This window comes from Microcebus murinus, chromosome 27 (genome assembly GCF_040939455.1).
Source record: "Microcebus murinus isolate Inina chromosome 27, M.murinus_Inina_mat1.0, whole genome shotgun sequence".
Taxonomy (NCBI): Eukaryota; Metazoa; Chordata; class Mammalia; order Primates; family Cheirogaleidae; genus Microcebus; species Microcebus murinus.
The window spans coordinates 10,436,606-10,451,080 of NC_134130.1; the positions used below are offsets into that span (position 1 = coordinate 10,436,606).

At 40.7% G+C, this 14,475-nt stretch overlaps 1 pseudogene; it reads left to right on the forward strand.

The window, feature by feature from the left end:
• Positions 1 to 60: 60 nt before the first annotated feature.
• On the forward strand, positions 61 to 11,460 carry LOC142864869 (ER membrane protein complex subunit 3 pseudogene; annotated as a pseudogene).
• The last annotated feature ends 3,015 nt before the right edge of the window (positions 11,461 to 14,475 follow it).

The following is a 14,475-nucleotide window of genomic DNA, read 5'->3' on the forward strand; positions in this document are numbered from 1 at the left end:
CGCCGCCCGGGGACGGCGGGGCGCCGCGTCGGGAGGACAGATGCTAACTACGCTGATAAATAACGCGAGGCCCGAACGCAGCGGCGAACTTGCAATGTTCCTCAAAGAATATTTCAAATGTCGATTTTCTGAGTAGCCGGAGAGTTAACAGGTTAGTGAATCCCTCACAAGCAAGCGGCCACACCCTGAAAAACTTTCAGGGTTAATTTGCAAACCGAGTCACCCAGGAGGCGGCTTTTCCTCACTGTCTCAATGAACTTAGTTAAACGGGAGGACCAGGGCAGGTTAAATAAAGCGAGTTTCACGACGCCTTCGTGTCGACCTGCCGGGGTTGCGGCGCCGCCTCAGGGGTCGGCGGTCCGCGGCGCGGGGCAGGCTCCGGCGAGGCGCGCCCGTGCTCGCGGTTACCTGCGGCGGCGGCGGCGGCGCGCGGGCGGCGCGCTCCGGGCTCCGGCGACGGCGGCGCGCGGGCGACCCTCCCCGGGCGCGCCCGGGGCCCCACGGACGCGGCGGGCGGCGACTCGGCCCCGTCGGCGGCTGCAGGGCGAGCCCGCGAGCGCGCCGGGGACTCGACGCGAACCGCGGCCCGCGGCTCCGGGACCCGCCCGGCCGCGCCGCCGCCTCCCGCGCCCGGCCCGCGCGCGCCCGGGGAAGGGGCGGGAGCGGGAGCCGCAGCCGAGCCGCCTCCATCGCCGCTTCCCTCCCGCCGCCGCCGGGCGGGAGAGCCGGGTCCGCCGCCCGCCGGGTCCCCGCGCGGCTGTCGCCGGGCGCGAACCCCGGGCGAGGCGGGGCGGGGACGGCCGCGCGGGTGTCGCCGGCCGCGCTCCCGCAGTGGCGCGGGGCGGGAGGGCGCGGCGCGGTCCCCGCTCGCCGGCCGCCCGCGAGGCCCCGCGCCCGGCACCGAGGAGCAGCGGCAGCCGGCGAGGGAAAGGCGTTTGCACTCACGGTGTGAGGTTACACCCGCCAGGCTGCAGTTTGCTTAGAGCCTAAATTGAAAGGTTTTTTTTTTTTTTAATGCCATTTGTTTCCACCAACATATGTGAGAGCTTTCATGAGTGGGGTCCACGAATGATAACTTGTAGTGGACATTTGTGGTTCTGCTTCCCAGCATCGACTCTTGCGGACAAAAACCCGTTTGTTTTGTGGGAACCACCCAGTACCTGCGTCTGGGCGCCGGTACTCTTGCACCGCGGCCCCCTGGTAGCTGGAGGGGTCTGTGGCTCCACTCTGGCCAATCAGAGACAAAAAGGCAGGGTTCTGGGACTTTTTTTGTTTTTGCCTCCCTTATTAAGGAACTGCACCCTCTTCCACTGGACTTGGCGTGGTGTGATGGGGATGTGAGCTCACAGCTTCTTTTGTCACCATGTGACGTCTGAAAATGAAGCAGAGGAGGCTCAGGGAGGCAGATCTGGGAGCTGGAGCCCAGATGGAGGTTTTCGAGCTCTGAATCCAGCTGTGACTAAAACAAGTTCTACCTTGATTCATGTTTTCATACATCATGAATCAATAAATTCACTTTTGCCTTAAGGAAGCTTGGGGTTGCATTTTCAGTCCCTTGGAACTGAAAGAGACCCAAATGATACAGAAATAAAACATGTGGTTGTTTATGAACTTTATGAGAGCATTTAGATTCTTACAGCAAGACCTTCAGTTAGATCTCAATGTCTTGAGTTAGTTGGAATATTTTTTTTTGTTTTAAAAAGCTAGGAAGTTGTATATCCTTGTTCTATGTATAGCCAGGCTACAGAGGTGACTGAACCAATTGCTCTTCTGGAAGCCTACAAAAATGTCAGGATGGTAGAATTCTTTGGCTAGATATATGCATTAGATTGATTTTATTTACTTTATTTTTTCGTTGGAGTCTCCTCTGGAAGTCTTGTGCCTTTCAGGAATGTTAAGGACCTACATTTATTTCTATATATTAATACCTCTTGTCCCAGAGAGCCTGCTCTGTCTTCCAAGCATTGACACATTCATCATTTTAGTCACCAAAAAATTACTGAATTTCTATTAAATGGCTCTGGGGATACAATATTGAGAAAAGAAAAGTGGGTCCTTTCTCTGCCCTTCAGTTGCTTGTAATGTATTGTTGTAGGGATAAGAGGTCAGGCAGGCTCTTCTATAAGATTTCAGAGAAGGGACAAGACTCATAAATCCATAAATCATAAATTCCTAAATGTTTCAGGGTATGTAGGCAGGTTCAGAAATGGCATTCACTTTTTCTTTTTTCCCCCCATCTTCCCTGCACAAAAGCAAAAACAAAATAAAACGAAACAAAACATAAAAGCTCTTCTACAAAATAAAGTATTTTAGTGCTTTGATAACTGTATTTTGAGGTTTTCTTCAGCTAAGTTGGAGCAGAGATTCCCATTACTTTGTGGAGAGTTGCTGTCTTCACTAGCTACTGCTACTTCCAACCCTCCACCTGGAAGTACAAACAGCTTAGGCCTATGCCATCTTTTCCCAAGGGATAGTCAAATCTTGTAGCTCTATTGCAGAAATTCCCGTTTGAGCACATATGACATTTAAGCCAGTGTCATAGCAGAGTGATAGGTTACCTATATTTCCTTTCATTCCTGGGCTACTTGCCCAGCAGAGAAGTAAGAAGACGACTGACAGGCAGTCAACCACTGCCCGGTGTAGTTCCTGCCCCATCCTCTCTGCTTTCCCTAATGCAGGGACATTAAGGCCAGTGAATATTCAGATATTCCAATTTAGTCTAACACTAGTTATAGATAACAAAAAACCTGTGGTAGTGCCCAGGTAGAAGTGGAGAGGCCATCTGTTCCAGGGTCTCACATTTGTGAAGCACCTCAAATTTAGATATCTCCAAATGAGCGTATGCAATACTTTTTAATATGATAGATGGGTTAGGGTTAGTTTAAATTTTGGGGATATATCACAGTTTTTGTAACCACCTTTGGCACTTCTATTATTACTGCTTACATAAATACCGAGAATCTCAAAAAATGGAAGAGGCTCAGACTTCTGCAAACCTCTGAGAAGCCCTGAGACAATATAAAATATTTTTATCAGAATCCCAGCTTCAGATACAAATGGAAGCATCTACCTGTAAATTAAATACCTACAGGAATCATTAAAAAGAAGAAAAAAGAACGAAACTATGCACTTCTGTATATTGATATAATTAATCTTTGTATTTAGATAAATGGTATGGAATAGCAACTCATGGTGATGTAGAAATTTAATAACTTCTGCTTCATATAAGTTAAAAATTATTTGTATCTTTAGATGAGTTTTTGTCCTTCACCTAAATGCTTCTATGTGAAGGGTCCTAGTGAACAAAAGGCTTTTAGGAAACTCTTCAATTTTCAGAGTTGTCTTCTATTTTTCAATGTCTAAATTTAAGCCATATATTATTCTATTATGACAAGTGTAAAAAAAATACAAGTATTTATAAAGGACACATGAGTATTTCTAACCTGAAACATCCATTAAGTATTACAATTTCTTTAAAAATCTTCAGCTTTGACTTACAGTAATTAATGACATTGTTAAGCTATTTAAAGATAATGGGGTGAAGATTTAACAGAAATTGTATTCTAGCTAGGAACTGCTAACTCAGCCCAAGAACATGTACTCCAAATTTTACTGTCTCAAGAGATGTTAAAGTGAAAATACAGCAAACCCAAAATCTCAGCAAAATGATTGCTTGGGAAGAAGGGAAGTGGAAGGGGTGTCAGGATGCTGAAAAGCCACAGAAAGACGAATTTTACCTACTTGTAAGTCTCCTTGCAGACATTGTCTGTCAAAGTAAACAGGATTGAAATAGTAGTATGGAAGTCTCATTTTTATGAAACATCAATTTAATGTTTAAGGGACTAGATTGGAGCAGTGATTCTCAAACTTTTAGTGTGCATGTGTGTCGAGAACATAGAGTGTGCCTTTATGTGAGTCTGTAAAAGGAACATTTATTACTATATATTAATACGACATTTGGTTTTCCAAACTAATTTTCTGTTTTTCTATTTATCATAATGGATATACAGTAAATTCAGTATTTTCATTGGTTTTCCACATAATCAATTAGGTAAACTAGCAAAGAAAAGAAAATGCCTTGTTTAGAAATACAGGGCCTTTGGCATAGTAAAACAGAAAGAATTAGGAAGCAGGAGAACGAATGCTGAACTCTTACCCCTTCAAGGCTGCGTCCACCACTTGTTCACTTTGTGTTTTCCCCTGCTCCGGGTATAGTGCCTCGTATATCAACAGTAATTTAAAACACACTAAAGGGAAAGAAATTATTGTCTTATTATAATAGATAATGATTTCCCTGCTGAAGGAAATAACCTTGTTTTATCCTGTCTTTATAAAAACAAGATGTCTTAGCTGAAAATAACACCTCTTCACATTGTTTTCTTAATAATTTCTGTTTAATTTCTAAATGCTTTGTCCTCAAAAATAGCTTTTTTCCTATGTGAGACTATTTTAAACCCTTATGTGTTGATCATAAGGTATGTAGTTAATTGCAAGCCTTGGGTGATGACTATTTGGCAGTAAAAACATATTCTTATCTATCTGTTTAGCATAAACTATTGAAATAACTGTTGTTTTGTTCCATCTTAATGGGGAAATACAAGCAATCATCAGATTGTAGAACAATTTGGGTAAGTGTTCAAAACTATCTCATAATATTCGGGCAGGACCAAATATCATTAAGGTGTTCCTTTGATCTTGCTGGCAACATTAAAACATCATTTCATAGCTTGGCCTCATGCCATGTAGTACAAGAGAGATTCATTTTGAGAATAAAATGGATGATTTCTCTCTCAATTTGTCTGAAAACAGGCTTCGTAAACACCCCAGAATATGTTTCCTACCACCTATGCTATGATGTTTCTCCCATTATATCTGATGCTTGGATTTGAAGAGGTCGAAGAAAATAATAAATATTCAAGAAGTAGGAGTTGTATGAATTAATTTTGTTTAGTTCCTTTGAAAGTATGTTTTTGAAATAGTGATATGAGAAGTTGGTAGAAAAAAGAGAAATAGCAGAGAAAATTGAGATGACCTCTACATCATGGATTGACAAATTCAATATTCATAGGCTTGAGGCTTTTGGACTGAATTCTCCACCATACATTTGAATTAGAGAGTTATGAGTATAAAGATAGAAATTTAATTGGAAAGAGGGAAAATTTGTGCATATGAGTCTTTCCCCCCTCAAAATGAACAGGTGCCCTTAGTAGTAATAGAAGAAATAGACAATGGAAATCTTTTCACCATCCAGCAGTGAATTTAAGCTTTTGCTCAGCACCTTTTGCATTCTGGGAGGAAGGCAGTAGATGCCCTTATTTATTTTTCTTAAAACTCACACTTGAAATCAAACACATACACCTCAGTGAAATGAAATTACAGGAACTAATGGTCAAACACAAAATAATTTCCTCCAAAATCTCATTTTAATCATTGAGATCCATGATCATTTTATTTTTCTTCTACAGGATATAGCTCAGCCCTCTGGAAAAGGTAAATAAGTATTGACTGAACAAATGAATCCAACTCTTAAAATTTTCTTTAAGCCCTTTAGGTAAAATATATTTAAGAATTAATCTTTGAAAAATTCTGTTAGTAGTTTGTGCTTATGGTGTTATATATAAGTTATACAATTACAGTTTAATTCTCTGTTTTTCATGGCAGGGGTAAAATGTTAGTAGAGACCCTCTAGAGTTCCAAAGTTTATAATAGCTTTGTATTTACAGCAAACAAAAAATTTTAAACTGGATTAAAGTGTATGAAGTGGTAACAGTTATTTTTCACTGAAACCTGACTACTCTGGGGGCAACAGTTTTCTGTCCCTGTGAAAAACCTGAACTATAATTCAATATAGAAAACTGTTACTTTTCAGTATCAGATAGAATTTAAGCCAAAGGATGTCAAAAGATTTATATCAGTTTAACTTTGTACTACTTTTTAGGTAATAAACTATAATATATGAGTCATTGATGTTATGGGCATTTTATATACATATCCATCTGTATCTGTTTTATATAGTTATTTTACCTAGGAACTTAGCAGTTTTGACAAATAGCAATAATGGAACCTTACACAATAATAGCAACACACATGAAAATGAGGCAGAACATGATAAGCACTTGTCAAGTGTCAGAGCTTTGTATATGCTGCATTATTCAATCTATAAAACTGCACAACAAAATGGGTATAATTATAATTGAGTAGAAGCAGAAAACCAGGCTTAGGAAGTGTAAGTAATGTTCCAAAGTCTAAAAATACTGATGGTGACCTTTGAGGTGGATTGGGTGTGGGTTGGGAAGGAAAGAAAAAAAGGAGAAAAAGATGAAAGGCAGAAATTTTATTCCAACAAAGACTCATTTTATCATATGTGATGCTTTTCCAATGAATTTATCTCATAATATCAACCAGTATTTATGAGTTATCTATGTATGTGTCTATAATGTGCTGCAGAAATGTAGTGATGAGCTAGAAAGATACAAGGAAGTCCCCAGCCTGGTGATCTTCACATTATTATTACACAACTGTTGTTCACAGTTAATGTCATTACAGCATGACTTACAGTCAGTTGCCACTTAAGATTGTGACAGTGAAACATTCAGGGGAATGCAAGTGTCAGGCCACCTGACCTGCTGTATGGAGGCAGTCAGAGTGCGAGGGGTGTTGGGGAGGTTTGGGGGTCAGAGAATCATGTTACCTAGTCTAATTTCTTTTCTGTTTCTGTTCTTTAGGGGGAAAAAAAAACCCCAGCCACAGAGGACCCAGGGTCATAGTGATGGGTGGGGAGCATGAGTGAAAGAGTTTAATTTTAACACTCCAGCAGTATCTGTTTGGGAAAGGTTTCTGTGTTTGCAGCCCCCTGATCCAACATAATTATTTTCCTAAAGATTAGATTAACTATGTAACGAATCATTTTCTTTACTTAAAAAATTCTCTACACAGTGATTTATTCAAATGTGAAAGTCCTTTCAGTGGTATAGTAGTACCCTGTAGTAATCAATTGTTCCTCCCTCTGACCTTTCTTACCTTCCTCTCCTTTCTTTCTTGTTATCAGTTCTTCCAGTTGGGGCTACATTAAACACAGCAAAGCAGAGAGGAGGAAGAGAGAGAGCGAGAGTGCACCCACCAAAAATTCATTAAGTATCTCAATATTACCACATTTGTGGCACATGACCAACATCTAGTATATTTGTTGAAATACCTAATCTACTCACATTTTTATTCTTAAACGAAATCAGTTTCATAATATAATGTAGTGTGATCTATGTGGACATAGAAGACCTGGGTCCCCACTCTGGCTATACCCACTTGGGCAGTTACTTAGCTTCAGACTGGGCACTTGACCTCGCCTAGTAAATGAGATCAGTGGACCCTTTGGAGGGATGTATCAAGAATAAAATATGGGTGGGTGGCTGGCGGCCCACCTGGAAGCAGTGCGCGAGGCTGGGGTCTGGAGCAGAGTCCTGGCCCGGCTAGGCTGAGGGGCATGAGAAGACCCAGAAGCGAACTCAAAGAGGAGCGCCTGCACTCCAGGAAAGAGAAATCTGGCTACTTTGGGCTGGGAGCCGGTTTCCAGTGAAGATGGCAGGGCCAGAACTGCTGCTGGACTCCAACATCCGGCTCTGGGTGGTCCTACCCATTGTGATCATCACTTTCTTCGTGGGCATGATCCGCCACTACGTGTCCATCCTGCTGCAGAGTGACAAGAAGCTTACCCAGGAACAAGTGTCTGACAGTCAAGTCCTAATTCGGAGCAGTCCTCAGGGAAAAATGGAAAATACATTCCCAAACAGTCTTTCTTGACACGAGAATATTATTTCAACAACCCAGAGGATGGATTTTTCAAAAAAACTAAAAGGAAGGTAGTGCTGCCTTCTCCTATGACTGATCCCACTATGCTCACAGACATGATGAAAGGGAATGTAACAAATGTCCTCCCTCTGATTCTTATTGGTGGATGGATCAACATGACGTTCTCAGGCTTTGTCACAACCAAAGTCCCATTTCCACTGACACTCTGTTTTAAGCCTATGCTACAGCAAGGAATCGAACTACTTACATTAGATGCATCCTGGGTGAGTTCTGCATCCTGGTACTTCCTTAATGTATTTGGGCTTTGGAGCATTTACTCTCTGATTTTGGGCCAAGATAATGCTGCTGACCAATCACGAACGATGCAGGAGCAGATGACTGGAGCAGCCATGGCCATGCCCGCAGACACCAACAAAGCTTTCAAGACAGAGTGGGAAGCTCTGGAGCTGACGGATCACCAGTGGGCACTAGATGATGTCGAAGAGGAGCTCATGGCCAAAGACCTCCACTTTGAAGGCATGTTCAAAAATTACATGACCTCTATGTTTTGAAGACGGAGCAGGGATTAGCAGCTGTGTCAGGAACCTGGAGTCGCACTTAACCTTGTAACTTTCATTGGAGCTGGCGCCTCTTGGAATAAAAAGGAGGATGCAAGAGCTGGCGGGTGTGCAGCAAGGATCATTCTTATCTGAACTGGGTCCCCCCTTATGCTTGAAACTAGAGGAAATAGGAGGAGTATGCTGGGTGGCTTGCAGTTTAAAAAATGTTTTAAATGTTCCTTCTGGTTATTCTAGTAATAAAAGTCAGAGAGAGGGGGAAAACTCAAGCTACTGATAATATATAAAATCTTAGCAAAAATTCAGTCTTTGGAAGAAGGATTGTTATTAGAATAACTAATTATTATTATGTGCAGTCAGCTTGACATCTAGCCACAGTAAACTCCTGTTTTCTTGGGATCCATACACCCTGTGTTTTACCTTTAATTTTCTGTTAGTATTTTTAACTTTCTTTACAAAAGTAAAACATTTCCACTACCAAAAGTGTAAGGAACTATGGATGAGCAAAATGAATCTCCCAGTATCATTCATTTTGAGCCTACAGAATGAGATAGGAGCAAACGCGTCGAACCTTATTCACATAAACTCTTTCCAGAGTGAACATCCCAGGCCAGGACAGACTTAGCAAACCTGCATCTCTTAATACTATCCAGTGAAAACCAGTGACCCCGAGGCACTGCCAGATTCTCAAGTGCCTTTGAGATAATTAAATAAAGACGGGTTAAGTAATGTGCGGTCTCAATCTGGACACCAGAATATATGAAATCCATTGACAAATCAGTGGTGCTGTACTGTGAATGGCAACTCAGTTGGACAAAAGGCCCCATTTTCCAGTTTGGAAAAAAGGCCTCATTTTCTGGGCACAAGAGAGTTTACATATCACCGTAAAAAGGAGAGAGGGCAGTTGCTTAGCAGATAAGGCTGCCCAGGAATAATTCTGTCTGGATTAACAGTCCCAGGGAAGTGACGGTGTGCCGTTTCTGTACCAAGACGTGGATGTAATTTGCATGTTGAGCACTGTAATTAGGAACAAATGACTCTTGACTTTAAAAATTAAACCGTCCTGTTTTCTCTCTCTCTAAAAAAAGAAAGAATAAAATATGTGGGACAATGCTATAAAATTTTCAAAGGGATATATAGATATTTTTTTTTAAAGATAGAGTTATCAAATAGGTCATGTTTATAAGAATAAAAAATTAGCTATAAGATCAGATATAATTAATTTACCTGAGACTGAAATTTTAGTGTAAAAATGAATTGAACATGATTTTCTATTCAAGCTTCCTTCTTCTTTTAAGGGAATTTAGTCTTGATTCTTCTAGTAATCCAACTATGTTAAGTATTAAATTTAGTAGATATAATCACAGAACATCATTTGACTACCTCTTACACTATGCCAAATGCTGCCACGTTCCTCATTTCACTTAAATGCTACAAAAGTTCTGATTGGAATGTTTCAGATTGGAAGGCAGTCTGCCAGTTGTCTTCCGATATTCTCTCCTTACTCCACAATAATGGCATTTGTAGCAGGACACGTGGCCATGCAGAAAGAAAGGCTACATTTTCCAGTGAGGTGTGGTTCAGACTTAGCCAATGGCGCTTTAAGAGGGAGGACTGTGTGATTGTTTCTGGGAACCTTCCTATGGCAGACAGACACTAGGGAAGCCCCCATGGACCCCAAGCCCTGGTGTTCAGGCCCTTGTAAAATATAATACCCTTCCTCTGAGTGTGGGTAGGACCTAGGACTTGTTTCTAACTAACAGAATATGGCAAAAATGATGGACTGTCACTCATGTAGTTGTATTACATAAAAGTCCTTCTTGCTAGTAGACTAACTCCAGAGGCTGCCAGAAACGGCTTGGGGAAGTAAGTGGCCACGTTGGGGAAGCTCATGTGGCAAGGAACTACAGAAAAAAATATGGACAATCTCTAGTAACTGTGACCTCTAGGATGCCAGGGAAGCCTCCACCCAATAGCCAGAAGCCAATAGCAAGAAGCTGAGGCCCTCAGTCCCACATACACAGCAAATAAATCCTGCTAATAACTTGAGTCAGCTTGGAAATGAATTCTTCTCCCAGAGAAGAATGCAGCTCTGTGAACATCCTGATAGCAACACTGTGAAACCCAAAGCAGAGAACAAGCTAGGCTGTGTCTATATTCCTGACCCCTGGAAATCATGAGATAGTGTCTGTTGTTTACTTTGCTGTTTGTGGTCATTTGTTACTCGGCAATAGATAACTGATACACTCCTTCAGTCACAGCTGGCATGTGCTTTTTTGCTCTGTCTTTCCTTTTTTTTTTTTTATGTCTTCTTCCATCTTGTTGTGTAGAGCTCAGCTACAATTTGACTGGACCAAGAAATTGAGAGTCACCTTCAGGATGATGAGCCTTGAGCTAGAGGAGATCTAGGTTCCTGAAGGGTATTCATCTGAACATAAGCATTTATCTTGTTTCCACCATTGTTATTTTGTACTTTCTATCACTTAATACAGTAGATATTGTTAACTGGCATTTATTTTATTTTACTGTTTACTATAATAATTATTCATGTTTATTATAGGTGATTTGGAAAGTGCAATGTCTACAGAAGAAGAAATATTACCCATTACTTTACACTCAAAGATACCCAGTCTTAACATTTTGCTGTACTTCTGTTTAGTATTATGATGTCACGTTTTGAAAATGAAGACCTCTATAGCAAATATTTGTGACATTTAAATGTCATGGCTTCTATGTCAACAAGATAAAAGTTTTGACAAAATTACTTTAAAACATCTGGCTGCAATGTAAAAAATCCAATTGAACAAGCATGTGGCATAAAAGAGACAAAATGTCCAATCCATTGTTTTCATTAAATTTAAGCATTTTAATTTTTTTTTTTTTTTTAGAGACAGGGTCTTGCTTTGTTTCCCAGGCTGAAGTGCAGTGGCATCATCATAGCTCACTGCAAATTCAGACTTCTGGGCTTAAGCAATTCTCCTGCCTCAGCGTCCAGAGTAGCTGGGACTACAGGCATGTGCTACCATGCCCAGCTAAGTTTTCTATTTTTTGTTGAGATAGGATCTTTATTTTTATTTATTTATTTTTTTTATTTTTATTTTTTTTTTGAGACAGAGTCTCGCTTTGTTGCCTAGGCTAGAGTGAGTGCCATGGCGTCAGCCTAGCTCACAGCAACCTCAAACTCCTGGGCTCAAGCGATCCTTCTGTCTCAGCCTCCCAAGTAGCTGGGACTACAGGCATGAGCCACCATGCCCAGCTAATTTTTTCTATATATATTAGTTGGCCAATTAGTTTCTTTCTATTTATAGTAGAGACGGGGTCTCGCTCTTGCTCAGGCTGGTTTCGAACTCCCAACCTCGAGCAATCCACCCGCCTCGGCCTCCCAGAGAGCTAGGATTACAGGCTTGAGCCACCGTGCCCGGCCAGGATCTTACTATGTTGTCCAGGCTGGTCTCAAACTCCTGGCCTCAAGCAATCCTCCTGCCTTGGCCTCCTAAAGTACTTGGATTACAGACATGAGACACTGCACTCGACTGTATTTTTTAAAAAGTCAATTTAGACCATTCATTTATATGTTCAGAAATGTGACCTCAATAACTAACCATATAGAGAAGCCAGATTTCTAGCCTTTGGTTATTGATGTAGAAGTTTATTTTAGGTACCCAAATTGTCTAGGTTATTTTGTGTTGAATGATGGATCTGAGGATCATTAGTTAACTTTCAAATTTGTACATATATAGGCTGTGATTTTTGCTAGTATTTTCACCTGCTACTTAAATATTTACGCAAACTCAAACTTCCAATATTCTTAACTGTAGCTTTTTAAAAATTAGAGCTTTGTTAAATCTTAGTTTGAGAGTTATTTTTTGAAAATTCTCATCAAGTCTAAGGTTGTTAGTAGTTCTGATCCTCTACATAATGGTGCCAGTCTATCTTTAAAAACATGTCCTAAATCAACTCTTAGTTCAAGGCAAATTGGACTTCTCCAAATATGCCGCGTACAGCTCCCTCTTCCACCTTTACTCAACTTTCCAGCTCATGGTGATCTGCTCTGCACTTACTTAAATGGACTCTTGCTTTAACATCAGTGGAACTCTCAGCTTCTTCATGAGAACTCTCTTACATCAGGTCAGACCTCTTTGATTTCTCCATTCTCCAACCCAGATCATTTCCTATCCACACTACTTAGATGACAGCAAGTACCTACTACTTCTCCCTGAGGAAAAGGACTTTCTTATTCTTACCTCTCTTCTGCTGGACTGCCTAGAGATTAGCATTTTTTCTTGGGCAGTTAATTGGTAAACATAGCCTAAAACTCTATCAATAGCTATATTTTCCACTTATTAAAATAAGTAGGATCATTTGCAATGAAAAGTCCACTGATTTAATTCATGCATGGGGAAAGATTTAAGAAGCGTATATAAAATGAGGAAATAGAAACCTGCATTTTGCATCTCTGTAACAACCTCATCTTGTGAACTAAAGTCTTGTTAAGGAGGTATGGCTCTAAGTCATTCCATTTCATGTGCAATGGCCTTGAGAGAAGCAAATCTGTCTGTGTAATCATATTGTATTTCCTTTGGAAATAAGGGAAAATGAATAAAAAGATGTGAGGAGTACAATATGATTTTTTAAAAACAAAACTGGTAATTTATAGACTCTCCAATTCAAAGTGAAAGAAAGTGTCAATTAACACTCAAAGACTTCCATGTTCAAGAGCACTTCATAGAGAATCAATAACTACTACAGTTGGAATATGTCCCCCAAAGTTCACATGTTGGAAACTTGATTCTCAATACAATAGTATTGAGAATCAACAGTATTGAGAATACAACAGTATTGAGAGGTGGGACATTTAAGAGGTGGTTAGGCCATGAGGGCTCTACCTTCATGAATGCACTGATGTCCAGTCTTGCCTTCCACCTTGGGAAGACTCAGCAAATAGAGCCCTCACCGTATGCTGGCAAGTTGGTATTGGACTTCCCAGGCAGGAGGATTGCTTAAGCCCAGGAGTTTGAGGTTGCAGTGAGCTATGGTGATGCCACTGCACTCTAGCCAGAGAAACCAGAGCAAGACCTTGTCTCAAAAAGAAAAAGAAGTTGACTTTATGGTTTGCAAATACTTTTCTAATCTAATTCATTAAACTCTTAGATGATTCCATGTACAGGTGAAGCAGCTGAGGCTCTTGGAGATCACACTGGCGGTAGAATGAAGCCTCCAACTTTGGTCATTTCACTCCTTTGGATAAACTACTCTCATTCTTGTTCTTGTGAAAAGAAACTTTTATTTGGGGTAGTGTGGCATTTTAAAAACATGCCAGATAATTAAAGTAAAGAATAAAAAGCTCTGTGCTAATTTAAATTGCAAAAAGCTGATAATTATCCTACGCTAAATAACTCTGCTTTTTCTCTCTCACTCTTTGAAAATAAAAGAAACTTTCTACAATGGTTTTTGCATTTCACACAATTTTAGATTTATTTGCTTTTCTGATTCATTAATGTAGAATGGGCAGGAGACTCTACCTCTAGGAGGTTAAGTAGGAAGCTGATAGAAGGTGGGAAATGTATTTTTTTCCTCTTTATAGGCAAATTGCTTCATACATTTGATGTATGACTCCAGATTGCATTCTGCTGCAGTTTTATTTTCTAAGTTTCCATATAAGATAAAAGATTTCAGTGATTTGCCATTTTAAGAATAATTTCCAATTTCAGAGAAGTGGAACTTTTTTTTTTTTTTCTCACCAGAGCCCATTTAATGATGTTAAATCAAATGCTGCCAATCACTCATGTTCCCTGGGAAGTTCTTGTACAAGGTGATGCTACCCTTATAAATCTTACCACCAGGCAGAAGTTCTGTTCTAGCCTAAGGGTCACGTTTTGAGTCCTCAGCTAGATCTTGGATTGGATCTGACCAGTCAGATCTTAGTCATTCCTTTCTGTAGCTAGAACCACAATCATATGGAAACAGAGTGCTGCTGTGTTGCTAAATATTAAATAGGTGGAGGTAAGTACTCCCTGGAAGAGAGGACGATGTTTCTAGTTCCTAGTTTCTGTGAGTCATGGTCGAAACTCAGTGGGCACTTTGGAATTTTAATGTGTCTAACTTAAGTATC